This window comes from Nomascus leucogenys, chromosome 3 (assembly GCF_006542625.1).
Source record: "Nomascus leucogenys isolate Asia chromosome 3, Asia_NLE_v1, whole genome shotgun sequence".
Taxonomy (NCBI): Eukaryota; Metazoa; Chordata; class Mammalia; order Primates; family Hylobatidae; genus Nomascus; species Nomascus leucogenys.
Window position 1 is genome coordinate 140,933,377 of NC_044383.1, and position 19,083 is coordinate 140,952,459.

General features: G+C 44.2%; 1 protein-coding gene across 2 annotated transcripts in view; it reads left to right on the plus strand.

Annotated features, from left to right (window-relative positions):
- SCAF8 (SR-related CTD associated factor 8) overlaps positions 1–19,083 on the plus strand; it is a 230,891-nt gene that overhangs the window by 196,501 nt on the left and 15,307 nt on the right. For both annotated transcript variants that reach the window (XR_004029401.1, XR_004029400.1), the window contains one exon: positions 17,018–17,108. The gene's annotated coding sequence lies outside the window, so the exon portion shown is untranslated. The remainder of the gene's footprint in view (positions 1–17,017; positions 17,109–19,083) is intronic.

The following is a 19,083-nucleotide window of genomic DNA, read 5'->3' on the forward strand; positions in this document are numbered from 1 at the left end:
CATGCCCAGCTAATTTTTGTGTTCTTGATAGAGAAAAGGGTTCACCATGTTGGCCAGGCTGATCTCGAACTTTTGATCTCGTGATCTGCCGGCTGGGCCTCCCAAAGAGCTGGGATTACAGGTGTGAGCCACCGCACCTGGCCCCATTAGAGTCTTATAAGCATAGATAGTATCAGTAGCACCAGCACCCACAAAGGCTCCTTCTGCACTGGGTCCTGTGCTCAAGGCTCTATGTGCATTTTATTACTTAATTCTCTTCATAACCCTCTGAAGTAGATTCTCTTATCACCCTAATTTTGTACATGGCTTAAGGGGATTAAAAAACTTCCCCAAGGCCAGGGGTGGTGGCTTATACCTGTAATCCCAGCACTTTGGGAGGCCTAGGCAGGTGAATCACTTGAGCCCAGGAGTTCGAGACCAGCCTGGGCAATATGGCGGAAACCTCCATTTCCACACACAAAAAATTGAAAAATTAGCCTGGTGTGGTGGTGTGTGCCTGTGGTCCCAGCTACTTGGGAGGCTGAGGTGGGAGGATCACTTGAGCCCAAGAGGTCAAGGCTGCAGTGAGCTATGATTGTGCCACTGCACTCTCAAAACAAACAAACAAAAACCTTCCCCAGGTTCACACAAACTGGGAAGTGTCAGAATCAGTCTCTAAGCTCTGGTGCCTCTGATTAGGAGTCTTTCTCTTGACCACTGTGTGACACATCCACACCCGCCAGCTGTGTCTCTGGGGAAAGCTTACTTTTTCGTGTTCAAGACAAGGAACAATATCTAAAATGAACAGGAGCACCAGAATGCTGGAATCATATTATCTTTCTGATTGTTAGTGTATTTCTAGCTTTGTATTACTTTATATTTTAGGAATACATTTAGTGAAGCACTGTTTTGTTTTTTGTTTTTGCTTTTGCTTTTTTTCTGCTAGAGATTATCTTGACTTTCAGGAGTTAGAACTCACTTCTAATAAGAAGATATTTACGTTCCTAATTTAGCCGGTATATCTTCTGGATTGATTGATTTTATTACCCCGCGATGCTGGAAGTGTGAATTCAGACAAAGCATACAGATTTCAACGTTCGTATAAAGGCTACCTCAAGAGGGCGCTCCTTGCAAGCCGTAGACTTGTTTAGTTCTCTCCAGGCCTGACACTTGATTTTGGAAAGTATTTTCAAAGAATGCATTGCAATCCTGCATGAGTACAGAGGAAATTCATGGAAGAGCCATGAGGAAACATAACAAAAGTGCAGAAATCTGAGTTTTTAGGATGGAAGTTGTGAAGGTCCAGGGATTTCAATTTTTATAAAGATTACTTAAAGAAAAACCTCTCAATTCTTCTCCGGTATAGAATCATAGAAGGGCTAGAAGAATTGCTTTTCTCTATTTTTAAGGACTTGGTAGGAGTGACGGTGGGAGAATTCTCAGCTCTTCTAGATAACCAATTACATCATTTAATATATTGATTTGATATCCTGAGGCAGATGGTATTAGGGTATTTGTTTTTGTTCTTTTAAAAATCATGTTAGGGCCAGGTGAGGTGGCTCATGCCTGTAATCCCAGCACTTTGAGAGGCTGAGGTGGGTGGATCACCTGAGGTCAGGAGTTCAAGACCAGCTTGGCCAACATGGTGAAACCCTGTGTCTACTAATAATACAAAAATTAGCCGGGTGTGGTGGTGCATGCCTGTAATCCCAGCTACTTGGGAGGCTGAAGGTAGGAGAATCGCTTGAACCTGGGATGTGGAGGTTGCAGTGAGCTGAGATCACGCCATTGCACTCCAGCCTGGGCAACAAGAGCGAAACTCCGTCTCCAAAAAATAAATAAATAAATATCATATTAATTCTTCTAAAAAAATAATACAAAGGGGCACAGCTAAAAGGCAATAGAGAAATAAGAATGGAATTCTAAATAATATTTAATTAATCCACAAGAAGGTAAGAAAGGAGCAGAGGAATTTAAAAAACAGATGGGAGAAACTAAAAATAAATTCGAGCAGCAGACTTAAATGCAATCACATCTGTAGTTAATATTAAATAAAAATTGACCAAACGGTCCAATTTAAAGACAGAAATTAAAGGTTGCAGAAGTAAAAACCCAACTATATGCTGCCTTTAAATATAAATACAGATAAGTTGAAAGAAAAAAGATGGAGTATGTCACACAGACAGTGGGGATGCTTTAGAAAGCTCGAATGGCCATATTAATATACAATAAAATAGACTTCAGGATGATATTACCAGAGGTAAAAGGGACAATTCTCCAGGAACATATAAGGCATAAAACTGTGTATGTCCAGTAATAGAGCTTAAAATACGTGAAGAAATACTGACAGGCCAGGCACCCTGGTTCTCATCTATAATCCCGGCACTTTGAGAAGTCAAGGTGGGAGGATCGCTTAAGGCTAAGAGTTTAAGATCAGCCTGGGCAACATAGTGAGACCCTGTTGCTACAAAAAACTAAAAACTAGCTGGCCGTGGCAACACACTTTGGTAGTCCCAGCTATTCAGAAGGCTGGGGCAGGAGGATCTCTCGAGCCCAGGAGGTTGAGGCTGTAGTGATCTATGACCGTGCCACTGCACTCCAGCCTAGGCAACAGAGTGAGAATCTGTCTCAGAAAAAAATAAAAATAAAAATAAAAGGAAAGAAAACAAAAGATTGACAGAATTTACAGGAGTCATAGATAAATCCACCGTCACAGTTGGCGATTTTAACATCCCTTTGTTAGTAATTGATAGAACAACTAGACGAAAGCACATTTATTCCTCTAAATTGGCCATCCATGGTGGGGGCTGAGCTGCAGTCAGCTAATGAGTGCTCTGCTCACGACGGTTTCTACTTCGTCTTCCTGGCTAATGAAGAAGCAGCTGTCTCAGCATCCTTTGTTACCCAGAGGACGTCTTGAGATTGATTACAGTTACTCCAAGGGTGAACCTGAGTCTTTACCTTGGCAAGCAAGTTATGGAGGATTTCCTCTTTACTCCAACACTTGAGATCAACCCTGTCGTCTAGACAGGATGAGTTTCTAGTGAACAGAGTAAGTTGCTTCCACCCAAATAAGGCACCTATCTCCAAGGAGCACTTTGTAACTACCATTTGCTACAACCCCAGGCTGCCGGGGAAACAGGATCCTCTGAGAGTCCTCAGTTTGATTACACTGATGGGCCCTTGAGCGCAGAGATTAGAGTTTTACCTATATAGTTAAGTGACACTTAAAGTCCAAGACCTATTATCTTCCAGCCATCCACTTCAGGACCAGATTAAGTTCGGCTAGGAGCTGCTTAATAGGATTATGGAAACACAAGGACCAGCCTCATCCTCCTAGCTCCAGGCAGATTCCCCTCACCCCACCACTTATCAGTTCTCAGCCTAACCATCTCTTGAGAAGCGAATTTTTCAATTTCCTGCACTGATAGGATTTAACAGATTTCCAGAGCTGAGAAAATGGGGGCTTCGAACATTGTGAACGCTCTGTCCGGGTAACACAGAGGCCGTGTTTAGGTGAAAGCATCTTGTGTTTCTGTGTCAGTTAAGCCATGCATGATGATGGAGGCAGCGCTGTCTGGACTGGTCTCAGAGCAATTCCTTTTGTTTTTGAGACAGGGTCTCGCTCTGTCGCCCAGGCTGAAGTACAGTGGGATGATCTCGGCTCACTGCAACCTCCACCTCCTGGATACAAGCCATTCTCCTGCCTCAGCCTACCAAGTAGCTAGGATTACAGACATGCGCCACCACGCCAGGCTAATTTTTTTTTTCTCTTTTAATTTTGGTATTTTTAGTAGGGTTGGGGTTTCACCATGTTGGCCAGGCTGGTCTCAAACCCCTGATCTCAAGTGATCCGCCCGCCTCGACCTCCCAAAGTGCTGGGATTACAGGCATGAGCCACCATACCTGACCCAGGTACCCAACTTTAAAGAAGAAATTTTGGTCACAATACCATCTCCTTTTTAAGGGATGAATTGTTTAGGTTCATTTGGTGGTTTTCTAATCTTAACATTCTGTGGCTTAACATTCAGCACTGAGAACTGAGGATTTGAATTCTGGTTTGAGAACTTGATCTGATGAATGAAATGAAGGCATTTCTTTCTCTACCTCCCTTTCCTGGAGGTGCTAGGTACCTTTGCCTTTATTGTATCCTCAGATCAGCTTAGTGGGGCTCCTGCCTCTAGAGAGAAACTAATACCCTCTGTCAAAGCGTCTATATGCATATTTTTAAGCTCCAGATGAGCGTTCCTTTTTAAAGAACTTTTACAACAGATTTGTTGTAAGACATTAAGCTAGAAAGAAGTATTATCCTACACTGCTCTCATACTCTTGTGTTTGGGGTTGGTGGCCTGATTTTTCTTTTAAGGATATGTCTCATTGATGTAATTCTAAAACAATTTTAAACCCACAGATTAAGAACATGTGTTTCCATGGCACATGTTGAGAAAGACTTCAACTCATTCTGCAGTCTTTACTGAAGAATGTCTTTAAAGCAAAATTGCAACTGGTCAGCTCTATTATCTACAAATTATATCAAGTCTTGACCCAGAGAGTCGGACCAAAGGCCTATCTGACGTTGTATTCTTCCTCTGACAAAGGCCCCAGTTTTTTCAATTGTTGTGTGGGAAAAGTGGGTGGGGTGGGAGGGTGATGAGGCGGAAAGATGTTTTCCCTCCCTTGTGTCAGTCACAGAATGTCAGGAATGTTCCTCAAAGGTAGATCTGTCAGCATGACCTTTGCTAACTCCTTCTTGAATTTATTTATATTTTATCTGCTACCTCTTGGGACATAGGTTTCAAATGTTTATTATCTGCAGTAGTACAATACTTCCTCTTTTTGTCCTAAAATCATTTCTTTCAAGCTTCAAGGAGCACCCTGGGTCTCAGTATTTGGAAGCGATGATTACATCTGTATTTTCTCCATTTGGTTCAACTTGATCCCAGAGGCTGTGACGGTATCTGCTCAGCCTTTGTCGAGACTGAGCAGGCTAATTTTGGTTTAGAAAATGGAAATTTTTCAAAGGAAACTTCCTCCACTAGACAAATCGTTTTTGACCTGAGGTTTTGATTAGGGTACAGTGGTCCTCATTGTTGAAATGTAGGAACACTTCTTGGTGACCGCTAACAAAGGGTTAAACATCACGGACAGCGTTAGTACAAGTTAAAAACAGAACCTATCCAAAGCATATAACATACACTCCAAAATAAGCCAGGCTCGCTCCTCGTTAATGGGATCGTTGCAGACGTGCCAAATTCTACAACTAGTCAATTGTATACATATGGTAAAACTTTTCATACCATTCAACGTTTGCTGCAATATGATTTTAATTACATACAGATTGGGTAGCTGGAAGAAAGCACTGGAATTAAATAGAAGAAAGTTCAACACAAGCCCTTTTATAAGTGGCCCTGGTTTAGCTCAGGATGTATGCAAATGACTGCCAGGGACAGGAAGAGGAATGTGTGGTTTGGAGGACTCTGGGGATGGGACTTGACTCATCTTCAACCTGGGAACACAGTTGTTTATCTGGAAGGGGAGAGTTTACAGAAACGGTGATTATATTCCTTTTGAAGTTGAAACTTATGCTGATGCTTGCACCTTGTTACTTACATTCTTCCTTCCCAAGTATAGGGCAGTCTCTGCAGACAAAGTTGCTCTCTGGGCAAAAATTGCGTTCAGTTGGAAAAGCGATGGGGGTTGGATGTAGGAGAATGGTACTTCTGAAAATCGTACTTCTAAAACTCCCCCCCACCTTTATTAGGCTGTGTTTCTTGTTTCCTTGAAGTTAATTTTACATAATGATTTCAAAAGTGGTGCTGTTTATTTTATGCAAGAAAAGAGTTGGGAAGCACATTTTGTTTTGGATTCTGAAATGGCGATGGCCCTTGTGGGAGCGTGGATGGGCCTTTGCCTTTTGCAGAGGGGGAAACCGCCACTCTGGAATGTGCTTTCCTCAAACTTTCACGGCATATCTTTGGTTTTTCTCATAACTTACTGGAATGGCTTTTACTGACTAAATATCTTTTTGGTGAGCCGCCCTGCATCTCAGCTTTCTCTTTTGTGAAATGAAGATAACATCCCCCAGCGCTTACTTCATGAGGTTTTTGCCTGAAGAAGTTTGAAGACTTCAAGACACAAAACCTGACCGAACTGCAAAGCCTGCGAGCATCTCCCAGGGAAAAGATGGAGTTAGTGTAAGAAGGACGTGGAACGAGCCCTGCTTTCTAGAGCCAGTCCTGTCATCACAGCAGGCCATCTCCAGGACGGGGATGGGTGTGCCAGGAAGCTTAGTGTAGGGGCCAGCAGGGGCTCCAGGGAGAAGGAGCCTGGGCCTCCTGGGAGCCCCAGTCACAGAGTGGGTGAGCCAGTGGATCCCAGGTATGGGGGAAGACAACAGACCCACCCCAACATCATCTTTGGTCAGGAAACTTCATTAGCAGTTTCCACCTCCTCTGCAGCCTCTTGGCTCACCTAGATGTGGCCACAGCAGTGACAAGCATCTAAATCCATGCTCATCCACCTCTCTCAGTAAATATTCATGTACAGAAATGAATCTGCAGACATACGCACTCTAGTCTACTTCTCTGTCGTTTGGGCTTTGGCTAAGTCATTTTTCCTTGAGAAAGTCACCAGTTTTAGCCTAGAGGGAGTTGTGGACTTAAGATCTATCTGATTAAATAATTAAGTTATTTATTTACATTTCTCCCTAATAAATATCTATAGGTTGGAATGTCTTACTTTGAGGGAGGTGGCAGGACTAACTAGCTAAAACGTAGCCTCTAGTTATGAATTTCTTGAGGGCAGCTTCCACATCTTACCCTCTTTTGCTGGGTAAGTAAAGACTAAATGAATAACTCTAAAGTTAATTTCACTTTGTTGAAATGGATTTTTTAATGGATTGCTTAATGTGTTCAGATATATACAATAATGACTTCTACCAGTCATACAAGTAAGTTTCTCCCTGTTTCAAAAGAAAGGAAGGATGGAAGGATAAAAGGAAGTTAGAAGGAGGAAAGTCATTTGTACTTCATTTCAGATAGGAATTCCTCATTTCTTCTTTGGTATTTACACCAGTGGCCTTAACGTATTGATCCCAAGCAAAACTAAATACTTCTAGAAGCCACTTTTACGGAGCCCCAGTACTCAGTTATCAAGCCCCAAAGAAGCAGGAGATACTGGATTTAGCTGCAGGGGATCTTTTGCTGTACAAGGCACCCCAAAGAAGTCACGTTATACATAGAGTACCACCATCCTGTGCCCACTTTGCCATCTGCCACCTCCCTTGTTGAGACCACAGTTTTCTGGGGTCTGGGCTAAACTCAGCCACACAGAGACCATCTTCCCTCACATTGGGAAAGGGGACAGGTGCATGGGGGTGAGACGGGCTTGATCAGCACGAGGAGGCTGGCTGCTTTATATGCGGTGTGGCTCGGGCCTCTTGCTCCAGGGTCTGACTTCCCTCTTGCTGACCTTTACCACTTTGCCATTGGTTTCCTAACCCACTCATGTGCCAAGAGAACGCCAGACAGTAACATAGGGAAGGGCATTCTAAGCACTGGAGAGGAAGTAAACATGTGCAGGTGTCTAAGAACATGGCACATTGTTGGATAACAAAAAGTTTACCATTGTTGGAATGTAGGAAAAAGGGATGAGTGGGAATTTACTGGCTATAAGGCTGGTGCGCCAGATTGGGACCAACTTGCACTCACCATGGTCAATTATCATGATATATTTACGTGTCTGTATCTCCCGCTTGTTTGCACCCTGATATCTAGGAATGGGTCTTACTGACTTTTTCCAGTAATTCCTCAATTCCATTGTGTTTTTACAAGGGCCCAGTAGATTTTTCTTGAATGGATGCCTGAGTGGGTATTGATTAGTATTGGAAGTCAAGTTAGCTCAGACTGACAAGCTGAGTGGACTCTCAATGGGTCATATACCATGGTGATTTGTTTGGACTTTATATCCTAGGCAATACATATTCATTAAAGTTTCTAAAACAGAGGAGTGGCCTAAACCTGTCAGTGTTTTAGGAAGTAATTCTGGCTATAATGTGACAGATTGGTTTGTGAGAGACTAGAAGTTTTAACAACGGTTAAGAAACTAATATAATGGCTCAGAGGAGGTAAGAGAAGGCCCGAGAGAATAGAGACTTGAGAGAGACATGTATAAGGCAGAATTTGGCCAGGCACGGAGGCTCAGGCCTGTCAGCTCAGCACTTTGGGAGGCCGAGGCAGGTGGATAACTTGAGGTCAGGAGTTTGAGACAGCCTGGCCATCATGGCAAAACCTCTACTAAAAATACAAAAATTAGCCGGGCATGGTGGCACGCACCTGTAGTCCCAGCCACTTGGGAGGTTGAGGCACGAGAATCGCTTGAACCCAGGAGGTGGAGGCTGCAGTGAGCCGAGATGGGGCCACTGCACTCCAGCCTGGACAACAGAGTGAGACTGTGTCTCAAAAATATAAAATAAAATAAAATAAAATAAAATAAAATAAAATAAAAAACATTTATAAGGCAGTATTAGAGTCCAGCCCCAACTTTTGGTGAAATCAAAGATCATTGTTGGCCGGGTGTGGTGGCTCATGCTTGTAATCCCAACACTTTGGGAGGCCAAAGTGGGAGGATTGCTTAAGCCAAGGAGTTTGAGACCACTCTGGGCAACATGGTGAAACGCTGTCTCTAGAGAAAATTAAAAAAAAAAAAAATTAGCTGGGTGTGGTGATGTGAACCTGTAGTTCTAGCTACTCGGGAGGTTGAGGTGGGAGGATCATCTGAGCCCAAGAAGTTGAGGCTTCAGTGAGCCATGATCATGCCACTGTACTCCAGCCTGGGCGACAGTGAGACCTGTCTCAAAAAAAAAAAAAAAAAAAAAAGATCAAAAGATCACTGATGCCTCAAGTGAAATTAAGTATGATTTTCAAGTATATTTATATTCAAAGAGGAAAAGGAAAAGAGATCCTAGCAATTGGACACTAAACATAACTGATTGATGTTCATTTAGAATAATGACACTTAGTAAATAAGCATTGGGTGACCAATAAGATTTACATGGACATGCGAAAGAACTGATCTTTACAGGAAACAGAATATGCATATTGCTTTTATAATATACATGCTTTATAAATACATGAGTGAAAAGTATATACTGGTGTAATAAGTATTATCAGGGCTGCTGCATGTGGTCTCACAGGTTGTACACTGCACAACTCTAGGGCACAGCATTAATAATAGCAATAGGTCACCTGCACCCCATATGTCCCTTTTATCCTTCAACTGAACAAGTTCATGGACTGCTGCTTTGAGTAATAAATAAAGATGTTTAGGATGGGAATTTGATAGCCTTGCGAGGATTAATCATCTGATAGAAACCTTCTATGGTCAGGTCATTAGTGTTAGGTGTGTGTTGAGTAGGAGTAGAGGACGTCTTTAAAAAATGAGAGAAGTTTTTCTCCTTCTAAAAGACTTAAAAAAAAAAAAAAAAAGACGGAATCTTACTCTGTCTTCCAGGCTAGAGTGCAGTGGCGTGATCTTGGCTCACTGTAACCTCCATCTCCCGGGTTCTAGAAATCCTTCTGCCTCAGCCTCCCAAGTAGCTGGGATTACAGGAGCCCACCACCACTCCTGGCTAATTTTTTGTATTTTTAGTAGAGACGGGTTTTTACCATGTTGGCCAGGCTGGTCTCGAACTCCTGACCTCAGGTGATCCACCCGCCTCAGCCTCTCAAAGTGCTGGGATTACAAGCTTGAGCCACTGTGCCCGGCCATAAAGGACGGACTCTCGCTCTGTTGCCCAGGTTGGAGTAAAGTGGTGCGATCCTAGCTCACTGCAACCTCTGCCTTCTGGGTTCAAGCGATTCTGGTGTCTCAACCTCCTGAATACATGGGACTACAGGCATGCGCCATGGTGCTTGGCTAATTTTTTAGTAGAAATGGGGTTTTGCCATGTTGACCAGGCTGGTCTTGAATTCCTGACCTCAGGTGATGTGCCTGCCTTGGCCTCAAAGTGCTGGGATTACAGGCGTGAGCCACTGCGCCTGGCCTCTTCTACCCCCTTCTGATGACAGTGGCCGAATCAAGCGTTTTTGTTGGTGGTGATGTTTTAAGGCTTCCTAGTGTGTAGCGTGCCCCATGCCATGATGCTCAGTGTTTCTGTGTCTTGTTCAAAGTGAGTAATGCAGAATGACACGTGGACTCAGCCATTAGAAGGAATGGATTCACAAAAGTGGATGAAGAAAATAGGATCCCTGATATTCTTTCACAACAATCATATGTTGCTTTAAAATTTTTGTGGATTTTGCTCACATGCTTCAGGGGGAACAGCTCCAAAATGTGACAGCCCAGAATTTAGGTTTGGCTGGCTCCTGGCTGTGGCCCGCTGTGACTGGGGTTTCTGAACCATCACAGCAGTTCTCAGCGGCCCGAGACTCAGCCTGGAGGATGCAGAAGGCTCTGCGCAATGTGTCAGAGCACAGCGCCCTCCTGGATGTTACTCTGCTGAGAGCTAATGGAAAGGAATGAAGCTTTGTTGATTTCAGAACAGCCCAGACGAACTGCATCGTAGACAATCTCCAGATACTCAGCCCCTTGAGATCCAGTTGCCAAACTGTGGTCTGGAATGGGGCCTGGGCACAGTGCAGGTAGCGTACAAAGATCTGTTTTTCTCCCCACACGTTCGTCTAGTGGAAACATGTCAGGCCTCCTCCTCCAAGGCTGTGCATTTATTTTAAAGAATGTTAGAGAGGAAATATATTGCTTACCATCTTCCTGCCTCTTTGGGAGTGTTTATTGTGATTGGAAATCATTCTAGTCCACATGGCTGTGGTGTTCCCCCACTCTTTGTGCTCCTATGTTAAACGGCCCTCTGTGCAAATAAACAGAAAAGGGCAACGTTTTTTATTCAGCTACAGAAGAAGGAGTGAAGTTAGACTCTGGAGAGCTGGAATTGCATAGCCCTGGCTTGTGTGCTCGGCGGCGTGCTTTCTTTTCTTGCCTCTGGAGTGAAGCCAGAAGGTACAGTAGGGGCCTTCGCCAGTGCTGGCTGGGAGCCCAGACTCAGGTATTCTGCAGTGAATGGCACTGCTGGCTCTGCTTCGCCGTTTGGTAGAATTTACCTGGGGTTTATCTTGACCACTCCTGCTGGTAAAGGACATTTTGAGTTGCTCTGAACTTCATTAAAACCTAAAAGTAAGAAACAAAGCTGAAAAACTTGTGCATTTTGGATATGAAACGTTTTATTTTATTTTTATTTATTTATTTATTTTTGAGACGGAGTTTCACTCTTGTTGGCCTGGCTGGAGTGCAATGGAGCGATCTCGGTTCACCGCAACCTCCGCCTCCCGGGTTCAAGCAATTCTCCTGCCTCAGCCTCCTGAGTAGCTGTGATTAGAGGCATGCGCCACCACGTCCATCTAATTTTGTATTTGTGGTAGAGACGGGGTTTCTCTATGTTGGTCAGTCTGGTCTCCAACTACTGCCCTCAGGTGATCTGCCCGCCTCAGCCTCCCAAAGTGCTGGGATTACAGGCATGAGCCACCGCACCCGGCCTATTTTATTATTTTATTATTTATTTATTTATTTATTTATTTATTTATTTATTTATTTGAGATGGAGTCTGGCTCTGTCTTCCAGGCTGGAGTGCAGTGGCGCGATCTCGGCTCAGTACAACCTCTGCCTCCCGTGTTCAAGCGATTCTCCTACCTCAGCCTCCTGAGTAGCTGGGATTATAGGTGCCCGCCACAATGCCTACATTTTTGTGTTTTTAGTAGAGATGGGGTTTCACCATATTGACCAGGCTGGTCTTGAACTCCTGGCCTCAGGTGATCCACCCTCCTCAGCCTCCCAAAGTGCTAGGGTTACAGGTGTGAGCCCCCGCGCCAGGCCTAGCTTATGACTTTGTAAGAAAGAGCAAACCAACAACCCAAACTGTGAGCAAGCTTAGAATAAAAAGCAAGGGCTCTAGTGGCAGGAGGGTCTGATTTCCTGCTCTGGTTCTGCTACTGTGTGACCCTGGGCAAGTCATTTAGCTTCTCTGCTCCTCTTACTTCATCCATCAGATGAAGACAATAGGACCTACTTAGTAACCAGAGTCCACCTGCACTTCTGTTATGAAGAACAATTGTGATTAAACTCTCTGCCTTATTATGAATGTTGATCCTTGAACATGTTAGTTAAACCTGAGTCCGTGGTTTGAAATTAAGATGTGTGCAAAACCACATAATCAGGAAACATTGAATACACATTCATTTACTTTTAATTTATTTATTTTAATTTTTTTTTTGTAAAAATAATAGAGATGGGGACTTGCTATGTTGCCCAGGCTGGTCTCAAACTCCTGGACTCAAGCAGTCCTCTCACCTTGGCCTCCCAAAGTGCTAGGGTTACAGGTGTGTTACTTTTAGTATTTTACTTGAAAATAATGTATTAGCATTGATAATAATGAAAATGGTGAATACTTACAGGATACCTTTTGGTTCATGAAGCAGTTTCTCATGAACTATTACATTTGTTTCTAAATGAGATAAAAAATCATGCCCTGGCCAGGTGCCGTGGCTCATACCTGTAATCCTAACACTTCAGGAGGCCAAGGCAGGTGGATTGCTTGAGCCCAGGAGTTTGAGGCCAGCCTGGGCAATATGGCAAAACCCCGTCTCTACAAAAAAATTACACAAATTGGCCAGGCATGGTGGCACATGCCTGTAGTCCCAACTACTCCGGAGACTGAGGTGGGAGGATCACTGGAACGCAGGAGACAGAGGCTGCAGTGAGCCATGATTGAACCACTGCACTCCAGTCTCGCTCTGTCACCCAGGCTGGAGTGCAGTGGTGTGATCTTGGCTCACTGCAACCTCCGCCTCCTGGGTTCAAGTGATTCCCCTGCCTCAGCCTCTTGAGTAGCTGAGGCTGCAGGTGTGTGCCACCACGCCCAGCTGATTTTTTGTATTTTAGTAGAGATGGGGTTTCACCATGTTAGCCAGGATGATCTTGATCTCCTGACCTCATGATCTCCCCTCCTTGGCCTCCCAAAGTGCTGGGATACAGGCATGAGCCACCGCACCCAGCCTAATTATTCTGTCTATTTCAACATACACTAGTGTTTTCTCCTTGGCTGTAACCTACAGTGAAGGAGAACTTGTTACAGACCCTGTTATTTTTACAGTCTGACACACATGATGGGTGAAGAAACATAAAACATAAATATCTGGTTGTTATTTTTCCATATGTTTCTGGGGCTGATTATTTTGTATAACATCCAGTTCTTGTCATCATCATCCTAATCCTGTATGGGGAAAATATGGATGAAATCATAGATAAGATAATTTTTCTTGATGTCATTTCATATTACTGCTTGTTAACAGATAAATATTCAATAATCAAGGCACCAAAATATGACTGCCCCGATATGGCTGCGTCATTGTATACCGCACGTCAGAGAGCCTTACAGTACGAATGAGTGACACAGGTTACTCTGTGGGTGGACCTTTTTTCTCTTGCCTCGAATCCGTACTCAGAAACCTGAGAAAATGTGTCCACGTGTCAGTCTAGTGGATTGCCCTGAATCCTCAACTTACTAACGTGGTACCCAGAAGATGTCTGAAGGAAGTTTTATTAAAGTAACAGAAAATTTAATAATTATATCCTGATAAGGGAGATCACAATAACTTGCCATCCCAAAGGAGGCTCCGTTCTGGGGATTAAGATGGTTTGAAGGGGCCAGGCGCGGTGGCTCATGCCTGTAATCCCAGCACTTTGGGAGGCCGAGGTAGGTGGATCACGAGGTCAGGAGTTCAAGACCAGGCTGGCCAAGATGGTGAAACCCCGTCTCTACTAAAAAACTACAAAAATTAGCCGGGCGTGGTGGCAGGCACCTGTAATCCCAGCTACTCGGGAGGCTGAGGCAGGAGAATTACTTGAACCCGGGTGGCAGAGGTTGCAGTGAGCTGAGATCATGCCAGTGCACTCCAGCCTGGCGACAGAGTCTCAAAAAAAAAAAAAAAGATAGTTGGAAGGGTCCTGAGTCTGACTCCTTAACCTCCTGGCCTTCCGGACTCTGATGCTCTCCTGTACTCTTCTGGCAGTGGGATGGTAGGAAGTTCCTTCCAGACCTAGCCAGTTTTGTAGACTTCCATCAGCTCCCACAGTTCTAGCAATTAGGGCTAGAATTGGGGGCCCATCTTGTTGAGTCTGAGGCTCTCATGCAAATGCAGAACTGGTGTCACGGTGCCTCCTCATGGCCTGATAGGTGCCCACCCCCTGTCCCAGGCTACAAGAGAAAGGAGCCCTGACTCTGTTTTCCTCTCTCATCCCTAGAACTGCCTAACAATCCTTCTCCAGCTCTTCCTATCTCTGGGTGTTCGATTTGGGCATCTCACCTTTGAAAGGCTTCTCTTGGTGACAAACCAAAATTGTACCAGTTCACTGCAGCTAGATGCTAGTTAGTCCCTAGGCAGACACTCGCTCCCCTTGGCCCTCACCATTTTGTATGAGCCTCTAACTCAAGAGCTTTCACACTTTTTTCCGCCATGGCCTACAAAAGGAAATATAGTTTACATCACAAACCAGTACACACAGAGGTTTATGTGATTGATACAGATACACAGACATATGCCCTTGTGAGCTTCCTTACCTTTACTACATCCGCACTATTTTCTAGCCTATGCTATTCTGTTCTGCTTTGTTTGTTCATTTATATATTTTTAATGCTAATCAAGCCAGGCATGGTGGCTCATGCCTGTAATCCCAGCACTTTGGGAGGCCGAGGTGGGCGAATCACCTGAGGTCAGGAGTTTGAGACCAGCCTGGCCAACATGGTGAAACCCTGTTTCTACTAAACACACAAAAATTAGCCGGGCGTGGTGTGGCCTGGCCAACAGAGCAAGACTCTGTCTCAAAAAAAAAAAAAAAAAAAAAAAAATATATATATATATATATATACATATCTACATGTATATATAGGTATACATGTATTTTTAATGGTAATCAAGACCCACTAAATGAATCTCAAGACATTTTAATACATTGAAAGCTGCACTTTGAACAACATGGTTCTAGTTCTGATTCAGGATCTAGAAGAATTTGCTCAAAAAAAAAAAAAAAGAAAAGAAAACTGAGTTTGGATTAAAATGCCTGAATCTCCTTCTCTCCTCCCTGCTAGACTGTAAGCTCACTGAGGGCAGACAGTGTGTCTATTTCTCCTTTATATACTCAGCACCTACCTTGGTGCCTGGCACGTAGGAGATGCGCAGATAAATATTAACTGAACCAAAGAACTCAGCCTCTCTGGGTCTTTGTGCCCCCATTTGTAAAATGGAGAAGTGGCCATGTGCACTCAGGGGGCAGTTGTGAGAAGAATGAGATCCTGCACCTACAGCAGCAGGCACAGAGCCTAGTGCTAATAGCTGCTTGATGAACCCACATTTCTTTCTGGATTTCTACACCTAGCTCTTTCTTGGATTGACTGCTTGACTCCACTGCAGTTTTTTTTGTTTGTTTGTTTTGTTTTTTTGTTTGTTTGTTTGTTTGTTTTTTGAGACGGAGTCTCGCTCTGTCGCCCAGACTGGAGTGTAGTGGCGCGATCTCGGCTCACTGCAAGCTCCGCCTCCCAGGTTCACGCCATTCTCCTGCCTCAGCCTCTCCGAGTAGCTGGGACTACAGGCGCCCGCCACCACGCCCGGCTAATTTTTTGTATTTTTAGTAGAGACGGGGTTTCACCGTGGTCTCGATCTCCTGACCTCGTGATCTGCCTGCCTCGGCCTCCCAAAGTGCTGGGATTACAAGCGTGAGCCACCGCGCCCGGCCCACTGCAGTTTTTTTTAAGTGTAATGAGAGGTTTGAACTCTATTAGCCTCAGATCCCAACTCGCTTAGGTGCGCTAAGGTTTTCCAGGATGCTATGGAGCCCGGAGGCAAATTGCCCTTCAGGGACAGCAATTTCTTCGTGAAACTCAGCACACACAGGTCAGGCTCTGGCCAAAAATGTGAGAGATCATGGGGCAGAGTCCTTTCATTTCTCCATGAAAAAGTGTGACTTGAGCTGATTATTAGCATTTTATTGCAAAAATGTAAATTACTTCCACATCTAGAAAGATTATTAAGTAAGTTTAGGCCAGGTGCAGTGGCTCACGCCTGTAATCTGAGCACTTTGGGAGGCCAAGGTGGGCAGATCACTTGAAGTCAGGAGTTCGAGACCAGTCTAGCCAACATGGTGAAACCCCATCTCTACTAAAAATACAAAAAAAATTAGCTGGGCATGGTGGCGGGCACCTGTAATCCCAGCTACTCGGGAGGCTGAGGCAGGAGAATCGCTTGAACCCGGGAGGCAGAGGTTGCAGTGAGCCGAGATTGCACCATTGCCCTCTAGCCTGGGCAATAAGGTGAGACTCTGTCTCAAAAAAATAAAAATAAGAAATAAAAAAAAATTTAAAGTCAGCGTGAAATTTGGAATGTTTTCTGAATCAAAAGCCTTCATATGAGCTGTTATTTCAAAATTGTGACCCTAAGTTAAGTCTGATGTAGCAGACAGAGCCCTGGCTGATGAACTTCTGACTTGGTCATTAACTGGCTGCTAGATTGTGGGTGGGACAGCCTCCCTGGATCTCATTTCTTCATCTTTGAGGAGGAGTATCCCATTCATCTCCAAAGTTCTGTGACCCCAAATATGAACCTTAGAGTCCTTTGTTTTACAATTCACTGTAATGTATTAACCAATGAGGAGGTAATATTTCAATGAATGCATCTCAGTTGCAGAGTCTAACCAAATGCAATGCCTACAACATTTTCTCTATAATCATTTCTTGCTCCTATCATGTAGAAAGATTAAATGATGCTTTAGCCGGCCTTAGAGCCAGTGAAGAGTCAGGTTAGCTGTTACTTGTGTAAATAAAATCTCAAAAACCAAGGTTTTGCGTGAAGTATCATAGTAATTCGCTCTGAATTACACCTCGTCTTGTCCATGTAATGGGAGCTTTTCATTTAATGTTGTGTCGATTGATCGCTTACCTGTGGGTAATTTAACGAGCCTATTTGTTGTTTTCTTCTAGGACAGAATGACTCGGAAGATAACAGAGCGTCGAAGCTTCTAGCAGAATATGAAGTCTTTCGTCTTCAGCTACCTGGGTTAAGTTTAAGCAGGTCAGTGGTGAATTCCGTTTGTACCCATGTCTTTGGAAGTTCTAATGAGCAGGTTGTCCTGAGGTTAGCAGGGAGATCAGGAACGTCTCACCTGCATCAGACTCCTCTAGCTACCTTGGCCTTAACGCCGAGGTTTTCTCAGATGTGAGAAGTGAGATGCTTGGTGTGGTGAGGTTCACAGTGAAGCTCTCCACCACCAGCTTCACGATGTGGAAGCTGCTCATCTGCTCCTTCTCGGCATCGCCCCTACAGAGATTCTGTGGAAAAGAAAATTAGATAATAAGTGGTTTAACTTGAAAGGCGGAGCTCCCTTGAAAAGATTTCAAAAGGGACTCCCTTCCCTCTGTTGTTTCAAAATGTTCACAGCTTCTGTACAATGCAGGGGCTCTTACATCATTGCTTGTATAGAGAGAAAATAAGTTCGCTGTAAGAAACTGCCTTCTAGGCTGGGTGTGGTGGCTCATGCTTGTAATCCCAGCACTTTTTTGGGAGGCCGAGGCGGGCGGATCACCTGAGGTCAGGGTTTTCAAGACCAGCCTGGCCAACATGGTGAAACCCCAGCCCCAAGTTGATGGCAAAACCCCGTCTTTACTAAAAATACAAAAATTAGCTGGGTGTGGTGGTGGGCAGCTGTAATTGCAGCTACTCGGGAGGCTAAGGTAGGAGAATTGCTTGACCCCAGGAGGCGGAGGTTGCAGCGAACCAAGATAGAGCCACTGCACTCCAGCGTAGGTGACAAAGTGAGACTCTCGTCTCAAAATAAAAAATAAAAAAATAAAGAAACCGCCTTCTAACTCACTTACTCTCCATTGCTCATCTTTGCCCATTGCGTTAACCTTGTTTTAGGTTTCCTTTCCCTTCTCCAGTTTCACCATCTTCCACCGAAAATAAAACTCACGTCCAACCATGTTACTCCCCTGGGAATACTCTGAATGGGTCTCCGTCTCCCTCAGGGAAAAAATCTGGTGTCCTAGCCTGGGCTCCAATCCCACAGTCCCCTCAGCCCCATTGCTTGATGCCCCTTCGTCATCCTTGGACTTATCCTCTCTTGGGTCCCTCTATGTCTTCACTCTTGCTGTGCTTTCTGTCTGGCACAATCACCAGCCCCTCCATCCCCGGTCTACCACGCAGGACCCAGCTCATGGGTCAGCCCCTCCAGGCAGCCTTTCTGGGACTCATTGCCCCGGGCTGCATGCCTCCCCGTACCCAGAGTGCCTGAACACACCTGGTCCCCACACTCACCATGGCGACATGACATTTTTGCTTTCTCCTCCCTTTGGCTGCACTAGGCACTCTTCTAGGTCAGGGACTTCCTCATCCTTGGGGCAGGGTTCAAACCCTGGCTCTGTGACTTACTGACTGTCAGCTCTTGGACTGTATCTCTTCCTAGCTTGCCTTCCTCATCTATAAAATGGAGGTAAGGAAAATACCTCTCATGTTGGGTTCCATGCCTGTTGAGTGATGTGTATGGAGCCCTAGGGCCAGAGCTAGGAAAAGGCTGTATAACTATTGCCTCATTAGTGCTCATCATACCGAAGATTAAGTTGAATGAAACTGCATTTTTTCCTTGAAGATCAGAGCCATGCAAATTGCAACAATGATTGTTCTCATGGACATCTTCTCGAACTTTTAGACAGTTTTGCTGAAGGAAGTTGAATGCAACTGTACTATTTTGTGACATCTTAAGGGTTTCTATGCTTACTTTTTAAAATTTAAAATATTTTAAATTTAAATAGGTACCTAGTAGGTGTATATGTTTACAAGGCACATGAGATATTTTGGTAGAGGCATGCAATAATGATTACATCAGGGTAAATAGAGTATCACCTCAAGCATTCATCATTTCTTTGTGTTACAAATGTTCCAATTGTACTCCTCAGTTATTCTAAAATGTACAAGTTGTTGCCGACTGTAGTCACCGTATTGTGCTATCAAATACTAGATCTTATTCATTGTATCTAACTCTATTTTTGTA